Here is a 26,169-nt window from a genome sequence, read left to right on the forward strand (position 1 = left end):
AGAGGCATTAGGATGCAGTAGCAAGTTGACTGAAGCTGGTTAAGTGCAAAGGACAAGGGTCATGCCTTGGTTGACTCCCAGGTTTCCAGCAAGGATGATCATGGTGGCATTTGTGCTATCCTCTCAGATGGGGAATGCAGGGGGAAAGAAAAAAATTGGGGGAAAGAGTTCAATTACGGATGTACTGTTTGGAGAACTTGTGTCATTGCTATCAAGTCAACTCTGACTCATGATGGCACATGTGGCGCAGAGTAGAACTGTGTGCCATAGGGTTTTCAATAGCTGGGTTTTTAGGAAATAGATTTCCAGGCCTTTCTTCTGAGGTGCCTTTGGGTGGACTTGAACCTCCAACCTTTATGTTTGCAACTGAGCATGTTAACCATTGACACCACCTAGGGAGTCCCATGGTGATCTAATAGCCACCTGTATACAAGGATCTGGAGCTTGGCAAGAGGCCTGACCTGGTGTTAGATGAAGTCAAGGGCTGGATGAAATCACAAGGGAAAGGATATGAAGTGGGACCGGCAGAGGACTGGGGATGAGTCCCTGCGGAGCCCCCATATTAAGGGAAATTACTGATTTGCTGAAGATCAGCCATTCCGATGCCTCTGGTTAGTGTGGGGTCAGCACAAACAGGTCTGTCCATGCTTCCTTCCTGCCTTCGCTAGCTGTGAATACCGCCAGAGGTCTCACAGAGAGCAAGAAGAACAGAGTCATTAATGCGCTTATTTGACACAGTCCCTCCTTTAGACATCTGCAGCCTTGCAGGCACAGCACCTGCCAGGCAGAGTGCAGAGCACCGACAAGGGCAGGATGCAGCCAAGGGCAAGGGCAGGATGCTTAATCATTAATGTTACCACTGGTATGACGGTATACCTGGTATGCCTCTGGACCTCGTAGGTACTTACTCTGGTTCTAAGGCATTTAGAATCAAGGTGGGGGCCTTTTGAAATGTGTGAAGTTCAGCAGATCGGAGTTGAAGGCTCATTGTCATGTAGGTTGAGCGTTCTATTAGATGATACTTACTGGATGTGTTAGTTTTGTAAACTTTTGCCTTTTTCCCCCCATTGTTTCTGTGAGGTAAGCCTTGCAAGAGTAATTACAGCTTTCCTGTGTGATAGTCAGGGAGCCCTGATGGGTTTGTTTTGGTTTTTCTGTCATATTTGGAAAACCAGAGGTTCCTCATGACACCTAATGGAAAGGTGCCCGCAATAAATTCTCTGTTTAGTTCTTGTTGCTTTATTGTCATACCACAAATCAGTGGCACCCAACTGCCACTAGCCCCACTGGTGGATCGATCGTATTACCACATCGCATTTTTCAAAATTCATATTACAAACTAAAAATTTAAGTACTCTCAATTAGTAAGCATATACTCCAATACTGAAAATACATGCCATAAAAAAAAAAGCCATTAAAAAGAATAAAAATTCGGTAACTAAAGAGTTAACAAAAGGTGAAGGGCCGGTTCTGAAATGTTTCTGGGGGGCAGGTGTCCTGGATTCCTGATATATCCCCAATATTCTGTTCACACATTGGAGTGTTAAACTGTCTTCTAAAGGACGACGTGCTGAGTTGAGAGCAAGCTTCTTTACCAGGTTTTAAGTCCTTCAAACTTAGAATCACAGCAGTTAGTCTCTGTGTGTGACGACCACAGCCAGTCTACAGTGAGGAGAGGGATGGGGTGATGACTAGGGAAGGCAGAGGCTCGATTTTTGTTCAAGGGTCTCAGGGACAGTGAGGGGCTGATCTGCGTAAGCTTGGTGTATACTCAGTTGGAAAAATTAAAAGCTAAAACTGAGAGGAAAAAAAGCAGTGGGTGGAGGAAAATTAAATGTGAACTCTGTTTACTGAAACAGACAAGCAACAGAAGAGTGGATTCAGCATTTTAAGTGTTTCTACTGCTCTGCAGTTTACCAAATAGGTTCACAAACTCATTTCATAGTCACAACCGCTTCAGCATCATTTGGTAACTCGTGAGAAAAGAAATGCAAATTCTCGGGGCCCCACAGACTGACAGAGTTAAGAAACTCGGGGGTGGGGTCCAGCCTTAACAACACTCGGACGATTCTGATGTAGCTGAGGTTTGACAGGCACACAGGTAGAGTCCGGTTCCCCGTGTCAAGACAGACAAGTCGGAGGTCAGTGTGACTTTTTTACAGTTCTGAGTGGCCCCGCAAGGGTGGTGTCCTTGACGACTGGCCCCGAGCGTTATCAACCATAACGTTCGCGTACGTTGGCGTGCTTTATTCCCCAGAACGACTGGAAACTCAGAGCGCGCGCTCGGTGCCTTGAAGGTAAGAGGCGCCACTCTGGCCTCCGGGAAGCCGCGGGGGCGCGGGAGCGGGGATGCGAGCCGGAGCAGCTAGCCGCGCCGAGCCCTGCGAGCCCCGCGAGCCCAGCCAGCCGCCGCCGGAGCGCCGGGCGCGTGCTCGTGGGCGCGGGGTTGGCCGGGTGCGCGCCGAGGGGCTGGGCTCGCGGAGGCCGGATCGGCCTGGCACGCGGTCCGAGCCACTCAGAGCGCCCGGCAGCAGCCACACTGGGGCCCCTATAATTAATACACCGCGCTCATCCGCGGCGCCGAGACTCGCGCCTGCACTCGGGGGGGAAGTAGGTGTCTGGTCAACCTTAAGAAGCCTCGCTACTTGCTCCGCTCCGGCAGCTGCCACGAGTTGGGACTGGGGCAGACTTACCCAGTCCTCTCCACGACAGCAAGCTCGAGCAGGGGACCCTACTGCCGCCACCAAGGTCCCGGGCGAGTGAGAGCCCCTCGGCCCGGCGCAGCTGCGTAGCGGCCACCAGCTTCGCCGCGGCCGGGAACTTCGTGCAGGCGGCCGGGGTCCAGGCAGGTGTGCGAGGGCTGCCCGCGCGTCCTGGTGCTCCTGCAGGAGAGGGCGGAGAAGGTGAGTGCCATTGGGAAGTTGGGACGCGTGTGTGCACGCACTCTGGGACGGACGCGGGCCCTCGAACTTGTATTTCCTCTTTACCCTTCTCCTTGTCCCCCTCCAAAGTTTCACTCGGGACCTGTGGGGGGAAGGCTCACCTGCTGGAAGTGTGTTTACTCGGACGAAAGAGCAAGTCAGTAGATTCCAGCCACTCCCCCCCGCCCGGGTGAGCGACAGGCCAGCCCCGGCCTCCAGCGCCAAAGCCGGATCAGCAGCTCTGCCGGGATCCGAGAGCCCCCGCAGCCCTGGGGCTGAAACGGCACCTGGAGCTCGTCCCAGGCTTCTCTCTAGCCCAAGGACTCAGGGGCGTGACATGCCACCGCCTTCCCCTCAGTCCCTCTACATTTCGAGGGCAAGAAGCCGAGGGGGGCTACTGAGATACAAGGACATATACTATTCTTAAGCACAGTAAAAACCGCCTTTCCAGTGCTTTAAAACAGGACATGACATAGAACCCGATTTATCGCGCGTTCCTCGGGACACCTCCCCGGTATAGGGCTGGACCGGCTGGCCCGCGAAGGGGGCGACTCGGGGCGTGCCTATGTGTCTTGGGCGCGAGGACAGCTCTGGTCCCTCTGCCAGGGGCTGTGGCGCGGCCTCGGCAGGGCAGCCCCAAGATGGTTCCCGCGCGCTGCACCCTTCTAGAGAAGGGGGTGATCCGTGATGGGAGGCGCAGAGGTCCCTGCGCTTGGCTCAGCTTGATGTTCGAATCCTGTCCCCTCCTCCTCGCCGGGTCCCGGGGTGCTCCCGCCCGGTGGCCCGGCAGAGGGCGCCAGCTCTCGATCGCTGCACGGGTCGGTGGAGGGGAGGGGACTTGTGCGAGCCTTCAGGTAAGGAGGGAAATGAATCATCCTGAGAAGGGGGTACCCGGATCCTCGCTGTGGGAAGGAAGTGGGGAGTAGCCGCGGCGTCCCCGAGGAATTGGGGCTGTCGAGCCGCGGTCCGGCGGGAGTTGGCGATTCTGAGACCAGGAGATGTGGGGGAAAGCTCACGAAGGTGAGGCGCGTCCCTCCCGCGCGGGGCTAAGGCCGGAGAACGCTAGGACTCGCCGCTGCGCGCCCTTCTCCGCCGCCTCGGGGTCGGGGGTGGAGTCAGCTTTATTTTGCCTCTGGGCGGGTCCTGCCCCGGGCGGCGGCGGAACTGGAGCCACCCGGAGGGAGAGGGGAGACCGATCCCTGGGCCGCAGCGATTGGGTGTTCCCGGAGGCCCGCGGGGTCCCCGAGCAGTAACAAAGGCGCGGTGCAGCCCACTGGTCCCGCCCACTTCCGTCCCCGCCGCGCCCTGCTGCTCGTCGCCGAGAGGTGCAGGCCCCGGGGTCAGGATTCCCCTCTACTGAGTTTCGGGAAGTTAGCAAAAGCGGCCCATTAAGCGAGGAGGAGGGACAGGGAGGGGGCGGGCTGGGGTGGGGCATGCTCCTGTTTAGTACTGCGAAGCCTTGGGTTTCCTCTCCTGAAGTTACGGGTGAGTGGCGAGAAGTTCAGTGGCCCCGGCGCCCCTCCTCTGGGTCCCCAGTCCAGCACTTCCGCAGGGCCGGCGCCCGTTCAAAATCCCCGCGCCGCGCGCTCTGCCGCCTGGGGCCGTCCATGCGCCTCCCTCCAGTTTCTGGCCGCGTGCGGGCTCCAGGAGCCAGAGTGGTTTGTGCCCCCTGTGAGCAACAGCAGCTCCTGGCACCTTGGTGGAGCTCCAGAAGGCGGTACAGTAATTGCATTACTGTGAGCGGCGGGGGAGGCTCCAGTCCAGGCCGCAGTCTGGGTCAGGTGCGGGGTTAAACGCTTGTGGCATAGGCATTACGGCTCTTGTGAAGTCTGCCGGTTTATTGCGATTTAAAGTTCCGCAGAAGAGGAAAGGCCAGCAAATTGAGAGCTACTTGTTTTTCCCGAGGTTGTGGTAACTTCCCAGTGCATGCCCAAGTAAAAAAAAAAAACCCAAAGTATCGTCGTTGAAATGGCAGGGACAGCATCTCCGCCACTGCGTGCCGCACGTTTGCCCGGAGTTGAACGCGAGGAGGTGGGGGGGCTCAGAGCCTTAGCACCCAGTCATCAATGGATGAAATTCAGTCGTTTTCTTTTGTAGTCTCATCTGCCCATACCTCCTTTTGTGTTGTAAGGAAGAGGCAGGAACTAGGTTTTATGAAGTGCTTAATTTTTTTAATGTATGAGAGCCCTGGTGGAACAGTGGTTAAGAGCTCGGGTGCCAACCAAAGGGTCAGCAGTTCGAATCCACTAGCTGCTCCCTGGAAAAGCTGTGGGTCGGTTCTACTCTGTCCGATAGGGTCATTATGAGTCCGACTCGACGGTAATGGATTTTTTTTTTTTTTTAATGTATGAGAGAATCTCGCACACTGTGGAAGGATCTTCACGTTAAAATCTTCACGTTACCGAGTGTAAAACCCAGTCTTCTCCAAGGCGGTTATTTCCATTTTACAGATGAGGAAACTGAGACTTAAAGACTTTAACAGGCCCACGCTGCTGTCCTGCTTCAGAAAGGACTGCTTGCTTGTCCAAGTTTCTTTAGCAAAGGCTGCTGCTGAGGGTTTTTTTTTTTTTTTAAATGGATTGCCAATTTGAGAGTCAGCATCTATGCTGTAACCCTAGTCGTTTGGGGTTTGATACATGCTCACCATTAGGATTTGATTGACTTCCCATTTATTGCTGGCTTTTGGTAGCACCAGTGCCTCAATTAAACCAATTCTTATTTAAAGCACAAGGTATAAGAAGAGAACTAAGATTTTTTCCAAAAACCCAAGGAGAGTCTAAAATAGCTGTCTCTTTGCTTTAGGTGGCTTCTCATTAGGCATGTGGACCTGGAGTCCGGAACTCTACCCAGCATGGAATTCTTTTTGCCTTCTCAGTTACAAGAAGCAGTTCCTACCCCGTTTAGGCCGGCGTGACTACCACTGTGCTGAATATTTATTTAAAATTAAGTGAAGTCTGCCTTGGAGATGTGACCAACCTTACTGGCTGATGTGTTAGAATCCCAAAATTTCTTTTGTGGATCTGAGAACATCTACACACCTTATGCAACATTGAGCTCGAGTTTATAATGTGGACTTTGGTATGGCCATGAATGTACTTAAAAGGTATTGCCTTAAAGAAAGATGTTGTTTGAAACTCTGGAATGACCGTTCGTGACTTAGAATGTCCTAGTGGTATGCCAGTCCTGGAGACAGGGAGGCTTGATGATTAAGGGCAAGCCTCTGAAGTCAGATGACAGGGTTCAAATGCCCTGATGGTGCAGTGGTTAAGAGCTCGGCTGCTAACCAAAGGGTCAGCAGTTTGATTTCACTGGCCACTCTTTGGAAACCCTATGGGACAGTTCTACTCTCTCCAATAGGGTCGCTGTGCATCAGAATCGACCTGATGGCAACAAGTTTGATTTTTTTGGTTCACTTTCCTCTTCCAAAATAGGGACAATACTAGTATCTCCAGGTTTAAAGTTATGAGGATCAAATTAAACCTGCTGCCCTTGAGTCGATTCTGACTCATGGCAGCCCCATGTGTGTCAGGGTAGAACTGTGCTCCAAATGGTTTTCAATGGCTGAGTTTTTCACAAGTAAATCGCTAGGCTTTTCTTCCAAGGTGCCTCTGGGTGGACTTGAATCTGCAGTCTTTTGGTTAGCAGGGAGCCCATTTAACCATCTGCACCACTCAGGGACTCTGAGGATCTAAGTAGATAATACATATGAGGGACTCGGCACAATGCCTAGCACACGTTGTTGTTAGCTGCTGTCGAGTTGGTCTCGACTCATGGCGACCCCATGTGTTGCAGAGTAGAACTGCTCCATAGAGTTTTCTTGGCTGCAATCTTTATGAAAGCTGTTCGCCAGGCCTTTCTTCTGAGGTGGGAGTCACGGGGTGGGTTCGAACTGCCAACCTTTAGAAGTTAACAGGCAATCACAAACTGCTTACGCCGCCTAGCTCCCGCCTAGCACGTTTGTACTTATATACCGTTGCTGTTGAGTCCAACTCATAGTGACCCTGTAGGACTGAGTAGAACTGCCTCATAGGTTTTCCAAGGCTGTAATCTTTATGGCCACATCTTTCTCCCGTGGATCGGCCGATGTGTTTGAACCACCGGCCCCTTTCAGTTAGCAGCTGAGCGCTTAACCACTGCACAGTCAGGGCTCTTTGCCTAGCACACGGTAGTTGCTCAATGAATGTTAACTGGTAATAATAAATGTTAACAGGTAGTAATGGTGGTGATGATGTTGAAGAATGGAATCCCTTTTTCCCTTCGTCCACTCATCCAGAGAGGTGAAGTAGTTCATAGGAGTTGCCTTGAGCTTGCTATTCTCTTCCTTAAACCCGCAGTCTAGTGCAGTTAGTGATTGATTATTTCTTCTTGTCAGCGAGTGGAAGTGGTTGGTAGTGATGGAAAACGTTGTGCAGTTGCCCAAAGAATTTACAGGCACTCCGGAGCTACAGACCTTTCCTCCTAGTTTTACCAGTGTGTCGGTTTGTGGCCAGCCCGCTAGTCATTTCCCTTTCCTTTAAATTTGAAGCCGATATCCTAATGGACAAGATGACAGGGCTTAAGGAAAAAAAAAAAAAACTCAAATGCAAACAAGCTGGACGAAAGAGAACAGCCATCTATAGCACTAAAGAATACTCTGCTTCTCTGAAAGTTATCCTGGTCCAATCTTGGCACAAAGGGCTGTTTCTTTGGACAATAGAAAATTTTCTGAGAGACTGCGTAAAGGGGAGCCACCAAGTTGGTAGAGGGGGAAAGAGAGCTCGAGACAACATTTTGCAAATATTTGCTCAAATATGATAAACTATATAAAACCAAAAAAAAAAAAAACCAAACCCAGTGCTGTCGAGTCGATTCCGACTCATAGCGACCCTGTAGGACAGAGTAGAACTGCCCCGTAGAGTTTCCAAGGAGCGCCTGGCGGATTCGAACTGCCCACCCTTTGGTCAGCAGCTTTAGTGCTTAACCACTACGTCACCAGCGTTTCCTGAAAGACTATATACGACTGGAAAATTGCTAAACGAGCTTTTAGAAGGTGACCCAGAGGTGCCATCAGCTAAGCTGAACAACTAGTGAACCAGCAGTGTCGCTAACTGCACGTTAAAAATCTTTCAAGTTTTACAGCTTAGCAAAGACAGGTGGAGAAGTAGTTTTGCTGTTATATGCCAGGTCTTTTTTGGCAAGACCTCTTACACTGTTATTTTATTGGTGGTGGTTTGGCTTTTGTTTTTATCTTTGAATCAGCTAGTCATGGGCCTAGGCACTAGAAGCCTTACGCTGCCATTCATTAAACACCACTCAACTGTGCAGAGTAGGAGGTTCTCTCCAAGAAGTGCAAAGGACTCCAGTACAGGAAGGGGTTGCTATTTAAAGCATTACATGGGTTTTACATTTGAATACGAAATGCAGCTTTCCCTCACGCTGGAAAATAAGCTGTTTGTGTCACCAGGTTACAGCATGTAAAGAGTTAGGACCAAGGTCCCGGCTGTAGTGCACGGTGGCTTCACTGGTAGCCACTTGTTGCTCTCCGGCTGGGAAGAAAGCAGCAGCTGCAGGCATGCGCCGGACCTGCGCTGGGCCGTCGCTTCCATTGTACGGGGACGAACAGGCAGCATTATTTTGGATCACATAGCAGCTTGTTCAAAAGCATCTTGCATTCCCCAGCTGTCCCACAACTTCTTCACATATGGGCCAGAGAGCTTGCCAGCTGCTGGGGGCAACTGTACTTGCATTTACTGCTTTTGTGCAGTGACCAAGGAAGGTAAAAATCCGGGAGCCTTTGTTAAACTGTAGCCATTGTAAATAGTCTTATTTGTTTCTGTTGTGTCCGTATGATTCCAGATCTGTTCTGTCAGGGAAGAAGGTTTAAAAAGAAATGTCAGAATTAACATTTGTTTCAAATAAATGTCTTTTAAGGTATCTAGCATATAGAATTTTTCCGTATTTACAACCTAGGCTGCTTTCATATTTCATTGACTAAGGACTAAGGCTATTATTAAGTGCTTTTTTCCAGATTGTCATATCAGTCAGGTTTGGTTTGCATGAAATACGTAAGTTAACGGTGTTTACCAGACAAAGCTTTTGTGTTTTCCGAAGATTAAGTTATAATTTGAATGTATTAATTAAGTTCCATTTGTTGGAGCTGGAAGGTCCTTTCCCTACCCTCTTTATTCTGTGGAGAGGAAAATTGAGTTCCCAAGTAGTTGTTACTTATCCAAGGCGATTTGGCTGTTTGGTGTAATTCAGCAAACCTTATGTTGTGTGTTTACGGTGTGGGAGGCCTAGGAAAACTACGAAGATGAATAATGCTTAGGCCCTGCCCCCCAGTGGACTCAGCTCAGAGAAGACAGACCTAAACGAACACCTAAAATATGATGGGGTGAGGCCTGTGGGATAGGCAGCACCTTCCTATAACAGCACCTTTCCAGAAACCTCGTTCTTTACAGAGCAGGGTTGTAGTCATGTCAGCTCAAAGCCAGAGTAGCAAGTCGATGTGCCAATAAGAACTGAAAAGGAGGGCCAACGCAGAAAGATAGAAGAGGCATTGTAGGGTTTATCAGGTTTTGCGCACATGTACTTAAAAGAGAAGGCCTTTGCTTATGTCCAGGCACCTGTGTCTCTGTGTAAACCCCCCATCTCCTAACTCCCAATTCTCTAAAACACTTTGCTTTTCTAGTTATTGCGACTGAAAAGAGTAAGTGCCCTCTAGTAGCTAGCACGTAAATCAGAGTCCTTTGTTGGGATTCAGTCAACCTCAATCTGCCTTTGTTCTCTAAGAGGTTATAAAATAAACTGTAATCCCTCTGATGTGTGTAAAACTCCCTGACTCTGATTCGCATCTGATTCTTAGGGGCTCTTGTACAGGAAGCCTGCTGTTGCCTCAGGTCCCCTAGTGACTCACAGTTGCTGAGTTAGACCCCACAGTTCTAAACCCTTTAATCCCTTTCTGGGCTCCATTTACACATTCATGTATCTTTTTTACCTCATCCGTTTTGCACAGTAGTAATAGATTTTTTTTTTTTAAGTTGCATTTCAGTTTTCAGTTGGTTTTTTTGCTATTCTTATTTGAGGCTCTTAAGAACTCTGTTAGGTTCTTAGGGCTGATGGCCAGGGTCTCCATTTTGTAGAAGAGGAAACTGAGATTCAGTGCCTTGGAGAGCTTCCCTTGGGCTAGGATTAGAACTAGGATCTCAAGTCTCAAAACTCAGCACTTTCACTGGCTAAGTCTTAAACAAAGCCAGTCTCTGTTGTTTCTGACTTGTGGTAACCCAGCGTGTGTCAGAGTAGAACTGTGCTCCATAAGGTTTTCAATGACTGATTTTTCAGAAGTAGATTACCAGGCTTTTCTTCCGAAGTACCTCTGGGTGGACTTGAACCTTTAACCTTTTGGTTACCAGCCAAGCATGTTAATCATTTGCACAACCCAGGGACTTCTGAGTTTTTGAAGGGTGAACTTACAGATAGCTAGAGGTTTGGTCACCTACTTGCTGAGGCTTCCTTGTGTTTGACTGCCCACAGTGGTCCTCACTGGCTTTTTCACTGGGTTTCTCCCTGGGATAAATCTCTCCCTTATTACACTGCTCTGCACATTATACTTGTTCTCTGACCATATTGTGTTTCTAAATCTTGTCTCTCACATGCAGATCCCAGCTTTCTAACACCTGTATCCCTCCTCCCTCTCACATACGATGAGCACACACACAAACACGGGCCCAGCATGGTTTTTGGACCCATCATCCTTCAATTAGCCCAGCTCTTTTGGAAGATGACTTCAAGTTTATTGCATTGATGTGTTTATTTCTTGATGAATGTCAGATATAGATGGAAAGTTGAAGTTAACCTGTGTCTTCTTTTCTGTAGGGCAGCTGTTGGTAAATGAGCCAGCTCCCTCGGTAGTGGTGACCATGTTGTCCCTTCGGCACCGTGCTCCTTAGAGGTTAGAAACGATAGCCATTTCCCTGTAGGAGGAAGCCGGTGGCGTAGCCATGGCCCCCCGCCCCCCCACTTTGGCAGTGCTCTCGTCCTTCTAGGACCCTTTGTTTTGTCTCTCTGACATTCTGCCCCTCCTGCTCCTGCCCAGCCACCTCCCTGACAGCCTTTGGTTTCAAGTGTCTTTGGGAGTGTTTGCCCGATGCCCTTATCTCCGTCTGTCATTGGTGTTTAATTGCCTTTTCCCCTCTAGCTAGCTAGCTGTTTGGCTTGCGGTAAGTGTTCCCCTCACTCTCCCTTCTCCTTACCTATATCTCCTTTTTCTAATCGTTCCTCTGGCCCTCAGGCTGCCCTGTTGTAGCTCCTCCTGTGTGTAGGCTGATCCTTTGTGTCTGCAGTTTCCCAGGGTTTCCAGGACGTGTCTTTGTTTCTACCCTAAGCCGCTCACGCTTTCTCTCCTCCTTTCCCTCCCCTTTTTTTGACAGCGCTCCTTGAGAAGTACATTCTCTCTCCTGTATTTTCTCCTTGTCAGCAATTTGCAAGCCCTTCTGCCTTTGTCCTGGGCCAGCCCTGTTGGGCTGTCACCTTCCTTTGGCATAATAATTACATTAAATACTCTATCAAGTCTTTATTCCACGGAAGCCTTTGCTTTTTTTTTTTTTTTAATTGGTTCTTTGGAATTGAATCTTGGAAACACCAGTCAGGTCAGGGCTGAACTTTGGGGAAAAAGGTTTGAAATTTATTTTGGCTCTTCTTTCACAGTACCTTGGCAGTACAAGGCAGTACCTTGAAGGTGCATGAGCTTGTCTTTGGATAATGTTTTTTTTTTGCAAGTGGATATTGTATGTAAACAGCAGAATTCATCTGTGTGTTGTGTTTTCAGATGATGTTTCTGAAGCTCTCAGAAGGTTCTAATTGTGCTTTGAGGCCATCCTGTCTTGTGTGTAAGTTGTGAATGTTTGTTCATGCTACGACTGTGCTGGTGCCTTTTGTTCCGAAGGCTCAGCAAGGGCATTTCCTAGCAGTGATGCTGTGTCCCTGAAAACACACAGGAGTGTAGGTCTTAGGAGGGCCTTGGCAGATTGACCCTAACTTCGCAATCTTTATTTTTCTCCCTAAAACTATGAACACTGAGGGTTATAGAACAGGGGCAGACAGGGAACAGGATGGCGGTTGAGAAACAGCAGAAAGGATGTTCTTGCCCTGCCTGGAGCCAGGGCTGCAGGGACTAACAGCATTGGGTGGTGTTGGCCCTACTTGGCCAAGGCAGGCACAGCAGGGTTCACATGAGCTCTGGGGCCACCCACCTGTTACTTGCTCACTGCATTAAAATTGCTCTTTCTGAATCGTGTGTGTGTGTGTGTGTGTGTGTGTGTTAGCCACTTAATTTACATTTCTCTTTGTTCTGCTTTTTTGAAGTTCTGCAGAAAGTTAAAGGATGCTTGTCTATGCCAAAATGGAGTTTGGTTCTTTAACTTCTCAATTAAAACAATGTGCAGTTTCCTTGCCCCAGAAGACATGAGACTCTGCTTACAGCACTGGATAGGAACTAATGTGAGTATAGATTGTAATACACCCAGACCAAGTTATTTTTCTTCCAGCAGTGTTCTGTAATTGGTGTTACTGGGCGTCAGATTATTGACGTGGTCATCAGGTTCAGTTTACCTAATGAAGTTATCTCTAACAACAGCCGGGGAAAAGTTCTTTGAATTGGAATCATACAGAAACAGGAAATTATTGTGACCAGACAGACTGTTTATTTAACCACTCGTTTGATCAGCAAACATTTGTTAACCACATGGTGTGGGTGTGTGTGTGTATGCACTCGAGCACAGTTGCTGTTATATAGAATATAGAATGTGCCCTGCCCTCAAGTAGCTTACAATCTAGGGATAAATTTATAAACAGATATGCTTAGCAGAGTGTCATAGGTGTTGTGATGGTTGCATATTCAAGATATATACTGGAGACACAGAAGAGGATGTGATGATGGTGATGATGATGACGACGATGATGATGATGATGACGGCACTAGTGGCCATCATGTATTGACTGTGTACTATATGCTAGACACTGCTGAGGGTGTGACATGCTTTCCCTCTTTTTCCCTTGCTGGGTTAAGTGTCTCAAATGAAGAAAGACAACGAGTAAGTGGTGGAGCCTGAGGGGAGGTGGGGAAGGGAAGCCATTGCTCAGGGGGCATTCAGTTCCTGTTAGTGGTGGGGGAATAATCTGGAAATGAACAGCGGTGCTGGTTGCACAGTGTGATGACCGGAATCCATGTCACTGAATTGTGCATGTAAAAATTGTTGGACTGGCAAAGGTGTTTTTATATATAATTTTGTTGTTATTCTTTTTAGCTGCCATAGGTTCAAACCCACCCAGCAACTCCCTGCCTGTAAGAAAGGCCTGATGATCTGCTTTGGTAAAGGTTACAGCCAAGTAAACCCTGTGGAGCAGTTCTGCTTTGTAACACGTGGGGTTGCCATGATATGTGTGTGTGTGTGTGTGTGTGTGTGTGTGTGTGTGTGTGTGTATAGCCACAGAAAACCCCAGTAGATCCAAGGTCCTAAAAACCTTATACAATAAAAGAAGAAGACCATTAGTATCTTCCTAAATTTACTTGCTCTTTTCGTTCTCTCCCTGTCCCTGTCACTAGTGATGTAATAAAGAAGGAGGAAGACTGGAGAGCCATTTTGCATAAAGGATATACACTGGGCATCTCATCTACCCCTACTATCATATAAAAGGTATACCAGGGAATTTAGTCTAGACAGTTACTGAGTCTGTAATTATTTATTTTCTCAGAGTATCCTTTACATTCAGTATTTTGTCAACCATGTTTCTGAAGAAGCTTTCTTTTCCCTCTGGTGAACTTCGCAGAAACTGGCTGCCAGCCTTATTGTCACCAAAGGAATGATTGTCAGCCCCATGGCTCTGTGTGTTTTCTCTTGGTCCTGTGCGTTGCAGCCAACAGCCTCTGGTTTCTGTCTTTCTATTCTCAACTGTGCCTGGGAGAGAAAGTGGTTATATTTCAGGCCTGTTGACGTGAAGAGTAATTTCTCCATTACAGTCCGTTCTTAAAATGAATTCTCCACTGAGCCGAAACACACCTGACATGACATCACTGTACACAACCCCAGGTTCTCAGAAGTCTCACCTCTTTCCATCCAGCACAGAGTAGGCTACTTTGCTTTTATCTCTTCTTCTCTGCCTTTCAGAACAAAAACAAAAAATACCCAGTTGTGATCTTTTAAGAATCCTGGGCAGAACAGGTTGGAGGAAACCTACCACTTTGTAGCAGCTGGTTCTATTGTAGGGAAAGAGGACTGGAAAGGGAAGCTAGATGTACCCTCTTCCAAAAGGACCCCAGAGGACAAAGGGTAGCCTTCTGCAGGATGATAGCACTCTATTGTTCATAGTTGCCATTCAGTTGATTGTGACTCGTGGTGACCCCATGTGTGCAGAGTAGAACTACTTCATAGGGTTTTCAAGGCTATGACCTTTTGGAAGTAGATCGCCGTGCTTGTCTTCCAAGGTACCTCTGGGTGGGTTCGAAGTGCCAACCTTTTGGCTGATAACCGAGGGCCTAACCGTTTGTACCACCCAGGGGCAATTGTTCTCTGGGGCTCAAGAAAAATTTGGATGAGCATGTTCTGCTTTGGGGCTGTGTCTGTATGTTATGTTCAGATGTTCTTGAGAACAGTGCAGGTAGAAAGACCTCTGTCTCTCAACTGTGTGCCATAATAAGGGAATTCTACATTGCAAATTTTTGAGGTGAACAAAAAGTCTTGCAGAAAGTGGAGACAATTTAAGGGATGAAAAAGATTTTCAATCCATCATTTTTTAAGTCCAAAAGCAGGCTGAGAGCTACATTCCTGGAAAAATTGATAATCCATGAGCCCAAGTTTAGACAGAATATACTTCAGGTAATCTTAAACTGTGTCCATCCTGTTCCTAAAAATGAATTTGATATAATGCTTTTAAATAGGATTTATATATATATTTTTCATTCTGACCCCAGAATTATCCAATTATCTTTTGAAATACAGTCATTGGCGAATACTTCTGACATTGAGTTTCCAGGAAAAAAAGAAAAAGAAAACATATTGCATACTTGACAAGAAAATTATACAGTTGGAAGATGTTTTGGTTGATTATTTATATAACCCAACATCTGTGTATTTAAAAAAATAAAAATAAAAACTTCCTCACCGCTTTTTTAAAAAACTAAAAGCGTTCCTTGTGTGGCATTTTTTTTCTATACTTGGTTCCCACAGTGTTGGAGGAAAACAAAAGTTAGTTGCAGCCGTCAGTGAAAACAGTTCATTTTTTTTTCCCATGAACAGACTGGTTCTATGTCTAGTAACTAGACTTCTTAAAAAAAAAAAAAAGAAGGAAGCAGACTTAGAGGAAACCACAAACGTGTTGTGGAAAACTTGTTACTTTCTTTTTGAGCATAGACATTGGTTCTAGCGTCCACTGTTGTTGTGTGCCATTGAGTCAATTCTGACTCATAGCGACCCTATAGGACAGAGTAGAACTGCCCCATAGGATTTCCTAGGCTATAATCTGGAGCCGATTGCCAGATCTTTTCTCCTGTGGAGCTGCTGATGGGATCGAACCGCTGACCTTTCAGTTAATGCTTTAACCATTGCACCACCAGGGCTCCTCTGGTTTCAACTATAATCTTTTTTCTGATTGTGGAACTACCAAATTTTATGAACCCACCCATGTTTCGTTTACCATATATCCATGATCTCCAATACCCATTTTCTTCTCTGTCATTTCCTGTTTCAGCTAGAATTTGACTTTTAAAAGTTAAGTGCTGTGTTTGCACAATCGTAACCCAAACCTTCTCTCCAAGTCGTTTATCTTCCTGTGTTGCCAGATTCACATGGATTGCTTCAAGTTGTGACTTTTCTGTTTCATTATATCATATTTTACAAAGGGTTTTTCCATTATAGGGACAAGTGGGGAGGGTTAATGAACTGTAGAAGCAGTCAAATTTGCCTTCATTTTATTGAGGCTTACTGGATTAGTCACTATCTCAGAGTGTTGATAAATATAATATTGCCTGTGGATTTAATATTTTTTGAATTTCAGTATAGACTAGAGAGTGAAGATAATTTAAAAGATGAAAGGAATAAATTTCATAGAATAAATACTGTATTTTTACTCAAATAACACAGGCCTTCTTGGTTGGTTTGCCAACCACAATATCTCCCCCGAGGTATTAAGTGTGCTATGCCAATTTTTTTCATGTTGCTCTAAAAAAAATTAGCATAGTGAGCTTAGGAAAATACCTCGCAGGGGAAGGGCGCAGTTGGTAAACAAATGTAGAAGGTGTACATTGTTTGGGTAAAAATACAGTAGATTTTTGTCTCTCAAGATATTTTTCCTATTATAATTATTATTCCCTGAGGTATTATTTACAGTCTGGTAGGACAGATAGCTCTTGCTGAGAGTAATGCCTTCTTAACAGTTTTAGTACTATGAAAATGATTTGTTGTGAATAATTGTAATTTAAATTTGAGAGATTGTTTAAATTACAAATAATCACTGGACATCTTTATGTGGAGGGTACTTCCATGTATCTAATTTCACTTCATCACAACAACCACATGAAGCAGGTAGTGTTATTCTCATTTCACAGATGAGAAATTCTGAGGCTCAAAGGGCTACCATGAGTGGCCAGAATCATGCATCTCGTTCGTGTGTGACAGGATTGAGTTATCTAGATTCCGTTCACTTTGCAAGAGGTTTAGCCAATAAGCTGTAGTCATATAGCACAATGAAGGTCATACATTGATTTCATAAGCACAGCTTGGTGCTAACCCAGTAAAATTTAAGAAAAAAAACTGTCAACTGTTCTAGTTTTTAATGCCTTTAAATTCAAGTTAAGGAGCCCTGGTGGTGAAGTGGTTAAGTGCTTGGCTGCTAACCAAAGGCCGGTGGTTCAAACACACCATGGGAGAAAAATGTGGCAGTCTGCTTCCATAAAGATTACAGCCTAGGAAACTTTATGGGGCCATTCTCCTCTGTCCTATAGAGTTTCTGTGAGTCGGAATCGACTTGATGGCAACAGGTTAAGTTGGGTTTGGAAACTGGGACTCAAGTATGTTGCCTAGTTTGCTAAAGACATTTATTGTCCCAGATCTGTGTTGAGCTCATAGTGAAAACACTGGTTTTTTCTTAGTGTGTACATCCTCAGGAGGCCACTGTGGTGCTGATGTGGAAAGAATTCTAGTTTATAAAACCTGGAAAATGATCACTGCCACTGTTTTCCTTCCTTTTTTTTTTTTTTAACAGCTTTATTGAGGTATAATTTTGCTATTGTTCTCTTAACCTTCTAGCTGGGTTTTTTTTTTTTTTTAATTTTTATTGTGCTTTAAATGAAAGTTTACAAATCAAGTCAGTCTCTTATACAAAAATTTATATACACTTTGCTATATACTCCTAATTGCTCCCCCACAATGAGACAGCCCACTCCTTCCATCCACTCTCTCTTTTCGTGTCCATTCTGCCAGCTTCTGACCCCTTCTGCCCTCTCATCTCCCCTCCAGATAGGAGGTGCCAACATAGTCTCATGTGTCTACTTGATCCAAGACGCTTATTCTTCACCAGTATCATTTTGTAGCCCATTGTCCAATCCAATCCCTGTCTGAAGAGTTGGCTTTGGGAATGGTTCCTGTCTTGGGCTAACAGATCTGGGGTCCTTCTAGTCTCAGTCAGACCATTAAGTCTGGTCTTTTTACAAAATTTGAGGTCTGCACCCCACTGTCTAGCTGGGTTTTTGGGGAAAGTTTGGATCAATGTTAACCCAAATTTCTTAACTTTTAGGGCTTTATGTTATGTTCTTGGATAAGCTACTTAGACTGTCTTGTTACTGCCCTTCTTTATTTTCATTAGTAACTTGGGAAGTTTTTGAGTTTCAAAAACGTATCTTTTTAGATAAAGAGAGTTTTGGTGCTTGCTGAAACAGTTTTGAGTGGATAAATCTAAACAGGAGAAAAATAGAAGATTGATAATTTAACAGTTTTCCGCTCTCAATTTACCTCTTGATTTTCTATATTAGTAGGAGAAACCAATGACCTTGAGCATTCAAAATAATAATCCCGTGCACTTAAGTGTGCTTTATGGTTTCATGGGCATCTTATTTTCATTCTTTTTGTACCATGTGAGATGAGCAGGGCGTATCTTTTTATTTTTCTTTTATCGATGAGGAAATTAAGGGTCACAAAGAGAAGTGTCCTGTACAACATAAGGCAAGTAGGCAGCAGAGTCTGGACGGTAACTCAGGTCTTCTGACTCCTAGCCCTGTTTTTTCCACTTTTGATTTGCTGAGCCAATAACAAATGATATTTTTCCACAGTCTTTTTATAAAACATAAAATAGTTATGGTTATTTCTGATATTCTGTTTACCACAAGTTAAAGCATTGTTACAAAGCTGCCCAACTTCTTCCTTTCTTTGTTAATCCATTATGAGATTGGAGGGCAACAACTGTTACAAGAGTGTAAGTTATCCTCATGAATAAAGTAAAGCTCTTCATCGGGGGTGAGAAAGAAAAGTGCAGGCTATGTTGGATGTTGTCTCAGAATTTTCAGTGATCAAAATACAGACACTGGCATGCTTTGCTGTTGAAGATGTTGACCTTTCCTATCCTTACTGGGGTTATTCAAGCAGGTGTGCTGAAGAGCTTATCTCAGCTTATCCCAGTGGTGTTTGGACTAAGCAGTTACTAGTCAGTGCAGGTAGAAAAGAAAGTAATCTTTATTGAGCATGCAGTCTTTGTTAGGCTATACTCATCTGTACTTTACCTCACAATAGCTCTTAATGTAGTCCCGTAGATGGGTACACTGAATCTCAAGGAATTTAAGTATGGGACTGGTGTTACATCCAGGTCTATAAAATGATTAAATTCAGCCTCTTTCACCCCTACCATCTCTAAATTCTGAGATTTATTTTTTAGATTAGCTTTTCTGAAAAGGCCTTTTTCTTTTAACTATTTGTGTTTTTATATTTAAGGTGCATGTTTTGTAGGCAGCATATAGTTGAATCTTGCATTTTTTTTCTCCCTCAATATAACAATCTCTGCTTTTTAATTGGAGTATTTAGACTGTTTACATTTAGTGTGTTATTTGTATGTTTAGGTTTAAGTCTACTCTCTTGCTGTTTGTTTTTTATTTATCTCATATGTTCTGTGTTTCTTTTTCCTTCATTCTTTCGGATTTCTTGAGTTTTTTTATGATTTCATTTTCTCCACTTGGTTGGGTTATTAGCTATTATTTTAGTGGTTGCTTTAGAGTTTACAGTTTATATCTTAAACTTATCATAGTTTACCTATAAGTCATATTATACCATTCACATATAGTATAAGAACCTTGCAATAGTATATTTCCATTTTGGTCTTTGTACTTTGTTGTCATATATTTTACCTTTATATATGTTATAACCCCACACTAAATTGTTTTATTTTTGCTTAAGCAGTCAGTTTCTTTTAAGAGATTTAAATAAGAAAAATCATATGTATTCCCCAGGTACTTACCATTTCCAGTGTTCATTCTTTTGTGTAGATTATATTTCTACCTAATGCCATTGTCTTTTTTGAAGGGCTTTTTATAACATTTCTTGTTTTGCAGGAGTGTTGCTGATGAAGTCTTTCCATTTTTATATGCCTGATAGAATCCTTAATTCACTTTTCTTTTTGAAAGATATTTTTGCTGGGTATAGAGTTTTAGGTTGACATTTTCACCCCTTTCAATTCTTTAAAAGTGTTGCTTCTCTCTTGTTACTTGCATTGTTTTCAACATAAAATGTGCCATCATCCTTATCTGTGATCCTCTGTATGTAATATGTCTTTTTTTCCTCTGACTGTTTTTAAGATTTTTTTCTTTATCACTGGTTTCCAGCAATTTGATTATGATGTGCCTGGGTGTATTTTTCTTCATGTTTTTGTGCTTGAGGTTAGCTGAGTTTCTTGAATCAGTAGGTTTATATTTTTTAATTAACTTTGGGATATTTTCAGCCATTATTTCTTCAAATATTATTTTTGACCCCCACCCTCCTTTGGGGACTTCAGTTATATATGTATTAGGCTGCTTATGCTTATGCTGTTTGCTTATGCTCTGTTTGTTTTTTAAAACTCTCTTCTGTTTTTCATTTTGGGTCATTTCTATTGTTATGTCTTAAAGTTCACTAAGCTTTTGTTCTGCAATGTTTGATCTGTTGCTAATTCTATCCAGTACATTTTTCATCTCATATATAATTTGTTTCATCTCTGGACATTTGATTAGTATTTTTATATATTCCATGTCTACTTAAAATCTTGAATGTCTTTCCTTGCTTGCTAGTTCTAACATCTGTCTCAATTCTGCATCAATTTCTATTAATTTTCTTTTCTCCTCATAGTAGGTTGTATTTTCCTGCTTCTTTGCATGGCCAGGAATTTTTCAGTGGATCCCACATAATTGTGAATTTTACCTTCTTGGGCATAAGAATATAGTATGTGTTCTTGAACCTTGTTGGGTTATAGCTAAATTACTTGGAGACAAGCTTTTAAGATTTGGGGTCTTGCTGTTAAGATTTGTTAGGCAGAACTGGAACAGTGCCGAGTCTAGGGATAATTATGCCCCACCGACTGTTTTTTTAATGAGGCAGGAGCCCTGTGGTGCAGTGGTTAAGAGCTCAGACTGCTAACCAAAAGGTCAGAAGTTTGAATCCACCAGCCGCTTCTTGGAAATTCTGTGAAGCTGTTCAACTCTGGCCTATATAGGGTTGCTATGAGTTGGAATTGACTCGATGGTGGTGGGTTTTTTGGTTTTAATGAGGCAGGTACCCTGGGGGTGGGGTGGTGAAGCATTTGGCTGCTAACCGAAAGGTCATCAGTTAGAATCTTCCTGCGCAACTTGGAAACTCATGGGACAGTTCTGCTCTGTCTTATAGGGTTGCTATGAGTCAGAATCAACTCGACAGCAGTGGGTTTGGTGTTCTGGGGTTTAATGAGGTAAGAGCTTCCTGAGCACTGTACCCCGTACCACATGAATTATGAGTTTTTCTAGTCTGTCTGGTGGAAACAGGAACTGCTCTTTTCCCTGTGTGATCACCAGGCACTGTTACATGTAATTTTTTTCTGGTAGCTCTTTCCCAGCCTCAGGTAGTTTCCTCACACAAATGCACTGATCAGTACTGAGTGGAATACTCAAGGATGACTATGCAGATCTTTAGAGTTTTTCTTTGTGCAGCTCTCTCCTCTTTGGTACTCTGTAGTCTCTGTGATCTCCCAAGACTCTCAGTCTGTAAACTCAGAGAGTCCAATATGTTCTTCCTGGGGTCCCGCTCTCTGTGTCATGGCCAGAAAACTCTCCAGGTAGCAATCTGGGGCAATCATTTGTTTCCCATCCCTTAGGAATACTGCCCTTTATTACCCATTGTCATTTGTCCTGAAAACAACTCTTTTGTATATATTTTGTCTGGTTTCACTTCCTCTCTCTGTTTCTTTGTATCTCTTTCATTGTTTCAGGCAAAAAGGCCAATCTGGTCCCTATTAATCCATCTTGGCCAAACCTGGGATTCTTGTTAAAATCAGGTATGGAATGGGGCCGGAGATTCTGCATTTTAAAGAAACTCTCACGATATTAATACTTCTGGAAAAAGACTTTATTGTGAGTAACAAGAGTCTGTACTATTCAGTGGAAATATAATGTGAACTACATATGTGATTTTAAAATTTTAGTAGTCTGTACATTAAAAAACTAAAAAAGAAGCAAAATTATTTTAATAATTATTTAAAATAATATTCAACCCAGTCAACCCTAAATATGGAAACCCTGGTGGCATAGTGGTTAAGTGCTATGACTGCTAACCAAAAGGTCAGCTGTTCAAATCTGCCAGGCACTCTTTGGAAACTCTGTGGGGCAGTTCTACTCTGTCGTATAGGGTCGCTATGAGTTGGAATCAACTCGACGGCAGTGGGTTTGGTTTTTTGGTTTTTTACCCTAGATATTATAATTCCAACATGTAATCAATGTACAAATATTAATGAGATATTTTGTTTGTTTTTTTTTTTTTGGTACTAAGTCTTGAAATTTGGTATGTATTTTACAGTTAGGAGATCTGAGTTTGGACCACACATTTGCATCTGAAATACTTGATCTGTATTTATATTTCATAAAATTTATAGTTGAAAAAGTACATTTGCAAAACCAAGTTCCAGATATACTTAAAGTTTTCCAGTAACTAAATGGAATATCAAGAGTCGTTTTTCCTTTAATATTCATATTTCTATTGACACAACTGGTTCAAATTTTTTAGAAGAATTGACTTGACTTTTTGAGACAAAGGCCTATCAATTTCAAAGATACTTCTGTTCAAGTTATACAAATTTGCTGTCTCTTATGTCAAATCAATATTATTAACATTAAATTCAAAGGGGTATTAAACAGATTGAAAAGGAGCTCTGAATTTATCAATATCAGCAAAACATTTTTCAAATATTTCTTGTAGTTTCTGAAGGCAATTTATATAACACTTTCAATTTTAATTAACCGTTCTGCATATTCATTTCATAAAAATATATAAAACTACTTTTTTTACTTGTTCTGTGAAAAGTATAAATTTTGATATAAATTTTCATACTTGTCTAGCTAAGTCACAAATAAACTTTTCATTTTCTTGGGTCTTCAAATTTAGCTCATTTATATGTAGTGTGATATTTGTAAGAAAACGTAAATTATTTTGTCTTTAATTATTGAATATTTGATGTGCATTTCTTTTGTTTAAAGAAAAAATTGAATTGGAATTAATTGTACTGTGAATCTTTCTAAAAGTCTTCCACAATGCAACCAAAAAGCATTGGCAAAGAACACATGATCATTAAATTCATTGTCTTCCATTTCTTTCAGTAGTTCCATAAACTGGTGATAACTCATAGCATTTGTATGTACAAACAATATTAACAACTGTATCCATGACAGTTTTCATAAACTCTTCTTCAGAACACTAATACAAATTAAGTATTGTGCAGTGGAATAATGCATAAGAGAACTACCAGTTTCTTGTTTTAAAAATCTAGTAAGTCTGGATTTTTGACCCAGCATAGCTGGATACAGCAACTTTTTTTTTTTCCTCTCATATAAGTGAATGTTTCCTTTGACAGGTGTAAAGAATTAGAAAATATCTGTGCCGTGAGTTTTAATTTTTTTAGACTGTTAATTTGTTACATTTCTTCGTAAGTTTGGAAATCCTTTGAGAAAAAAAAAGTATCCTAAGTATCAGTTGGGCAATGCCACTTAAATTGCACAACTTGTCTAAAATTAAAGAAAACTGCTTGTAGTTTTTCACCAAATTTTGAATCCATGGATATTTAAAATTATTTTATATTATTAAAAAAGGCTTGCAAGTATGTAGGGCAAATAGTTAATGTACTTGGCTGCTAACTGAAAGGTCGGAGGTCTGAGTCCACCTAGAGGTACCTCGGAAGAAAGATCTGGCAATCTACCGCTTTACTTATGAAAGGTGACAACCACCGAAAACCCTATTTACGTACCTGGGGTTGCCATGAATTGGATTAGACTCTACAGCAACTTTTTTTTTTTTTTTGTAGTCTATAGGTAGTTGTTTGGTTGCTTAATTAAAGATCTTTCACTTTTTATACAATATCTTTTAATTTTTTTCCTTGTAATTTTCTAACAATGGTTTCTATCTAAAAATGGTTTCTGCTTTTGTACGGGAATGTGTGTTTTATAGCTGACCAAAGTTACAACTCAGATTTTGTCAAAAATTATTTATAAATTTTTTGTTTGACATTTAGTTCTGATTTCAGGTGACCAAGACCATCAATTTTTTTTGACTGTTGAGGGGAAACTTTGTATCAAATTCGCTATATATTTGCTGAATTTATTTCTTTATATTGTCTTCTCTGTGCATGCTTTGGCAGCACATACACTGAAATATTGTCTGCTTTATTGCCTTTGACTTTTAAAATGCAACAAACAACTTTTTAATTTTGCTCTCCCATGGCAGACTGTAATTGCCATTGATCATGAAATTTGTTACTTACCTTCTTCCAGTCTCTTGCGGTTCTAGTTTATGCTTCTCCACTCAATTTTGCATCGGTACCAAGATTTTTGTTTCACATATGAAATTCTGGCCATATTTACTTTTTAAACTATAAAAATAATTTAATTATGTCATAGTTAAAATGAGCTTCAATTTAATTTCCAATTACAGTTCGTGTGGCTATCACTGTAACTTGTGCTGTCTGCATGAAATACAATAATAAACACATTACAATGCTATATTGTTGTGTAGGAAAAAGATCATTCAGACGGAATCTACTTGTTGAGAGAAATTAGATCAGCAGTGTGTTTATGTGTAATACCGGAAATGATACACACGCCTGTCGTTCACACTACAGTAATGATAACACCTTATGCAATACAGCAGTTAATATGAAATGTTGTCCTACCAAAGCAACACATTTGTGTTTAATGGGAAAATATTTCAGTTTTTAAATTAAAATGAAAATCAGTTTAAGTTAAAAATTCCGATTCCTCATTTCACTCGCCACATTTCAAGTCTCGGTCGCCATGTGTGGCTAGTGGTTCTTGTAGTGAATGATGTAGGTTGGGCAGTGTGCATTTGTAACCCAGGGACCTCATTCAACGCCCAGATGGTTTCTCACCTTTCTTGCCCTGTAGCTTCTTCCTCCTTGTCCAGCCCTGCAGCACGCAGGGATGTTAGGAGTGTAGTGAAAGGAAACCTTGTATAATTAAGGGGTCTCTGAAGGATCTGGTGACCACGCCTCAAGGGTTGGACAACTTCCCACTGGGTTAGGCCATTGGAGCAAGTCTCAGGGCTGGAGTTTTGACCTTAGGAACAGTTTGTGAGTTGTAATAAGGGTTGACTTGACAGAGGGCCAAGGGAGAGTTTGCAGGCCAACTGCACCTGCTGTTTCTTCTCCCAGTGGGCTACTCACCGAGGACTTCTGGAGCAATCTGACCTGGACTTAGTCTGGATGGGAATTCTGTCATTAGAGGTAGCATTCCCACAGCTCTGGAAGAAGCAGGTTTCATTTTCACACCATTAACAAGGGTGTCAGGGGACACCTTCCCCTTAGCCAAGTTGGCAAAGAATGTTTTCAGACCTCCATCTTTACTAATAATCATAGGCTATGAAAGCACACTTGCGAAATATGGGGAAAACAGAGTGGTTGATTTGTGTGTTAAAAGAAAATAGAGATATGGTATGAACATTCTAAACTTTGGAAACCAGGATGTTATTTTCAGAGTGAATATACTCAATTCTGTTCAATCCCTCCTTGCTTGGACCACCTGTTTAAACTAATTTTTCATTTTTTAAAAGTTCAATTTATATCCGGTACATTTCTGTGTTTGGGAATATATTACTTTGTTTCATATATTTGTATTGTCTCCATAAGAAATTAGCGTGTTCACTTAGATCTTAGATCTCTCGAGTCTTTTTCTTTTGTTCCTGATACTCTTAAACTTTCCATTATCTCCTAAAACACATGCTCTGTGCTTTGTACGTTGCTGTATGTTCAGTTAGAGTTTAATCAACAGCTATTCATTAATTTTATGCCATAAAATACAGTGTGCTTAGTAACACTGGATTATATGCTCTAGAATCATAAATAGAATCAGACCAGACCAATTGCCATGGTGTGTCAGCGTAGAACCGTGCCCCACAGGGTTTTCAAAGGCTGGATTTCTCAGAAGTAGATCTCCAGACATTTCTTCCGAGATGCTGCTGGGTAGACTGGAACCTCCAACCTTTCAGTTAGTGAGCAAATGCATTATCTGTTAGCATTATCGAGGGACTTCATAAATAAATTGAGAAAAAGATTATTTAGGTACTCTATCTTTTAAATATCCTCCTTCTCCCTCCCCCTCCAAAAAAAAATTGAGGCTGAGGAAACAGACTCACAGTAAATGCGTCCAGTAGGTTCACCCCACCTCATGGTGATTCTAAAGAAAATAATAAAATCTGACCCCGTAGGTTTACATTTTTTGAGGCATTAGTATTGTTGTATCGATGTACTAACACTGTGTCAAAGTGTGTCCTGTAAAGCTACTCTGGGCAGAGACGCTAATGGCATTACACTGGCTTGTTATCCAGGTATATCCATCCATTGTCCTCTGAAATGGTGGGTTCTAACACAGTTCTGACGCCATCTTGCCATGTGGCCTTGGGCAAGTAATTTGCTACTTTCTGAGCCTTATTTACTCATTGTTAAAGCATAGAAAGTAGATTATGCCATTCTTCCCCAAACTGTCACCCAGAACACTGAGATGTTACTAGTT

General features: G+C 42.9%; 1 protein-coding gene across 21 annotated transcripts in view; it reads left to right on the forward strand.

The window, feature by feature from the left end:
- The first annotated feature begins 2,095 nt into the window (after positions 1 to 2,095).
- The window catches only part of SVIL (supervillin), a 278,042-nt gene continuing 253,968 nt past the window's right edge, over positions 2,096 to 26,169 (forward strand). For 11 of the 21 annotated variants that reach the window (XM_064284972.1, XM_064284990.1, XM_064284987.1 and 8 more), the window contains exons 1-2: positions 12,264 to 12,398; positions 13,504 to 13,594. The gene's annotated coding sequence lies outside the window, so the exon portion shown is untranslated. The other 10 variants (XM_064284974.1, XM_064284977.1, XM_064284973.1 and 7 more) reach the window with 9 other exon arrangements.

This window comes from Loxodonta africana, chromosome 4 (genome assembly GCF_030014295.1).
Source record: "Loxodonta africana isolate mLoxAfr1 chromosome 4, mLoxAfr1.hap2, whole genome shotgun sequence".
NCBI classification, from domain to species: Eukaryota; Metazoa; Chordata; class Mammalia; order Proboscidea; family Elephantidae; genus Loxodonta; species Loxodonta africana.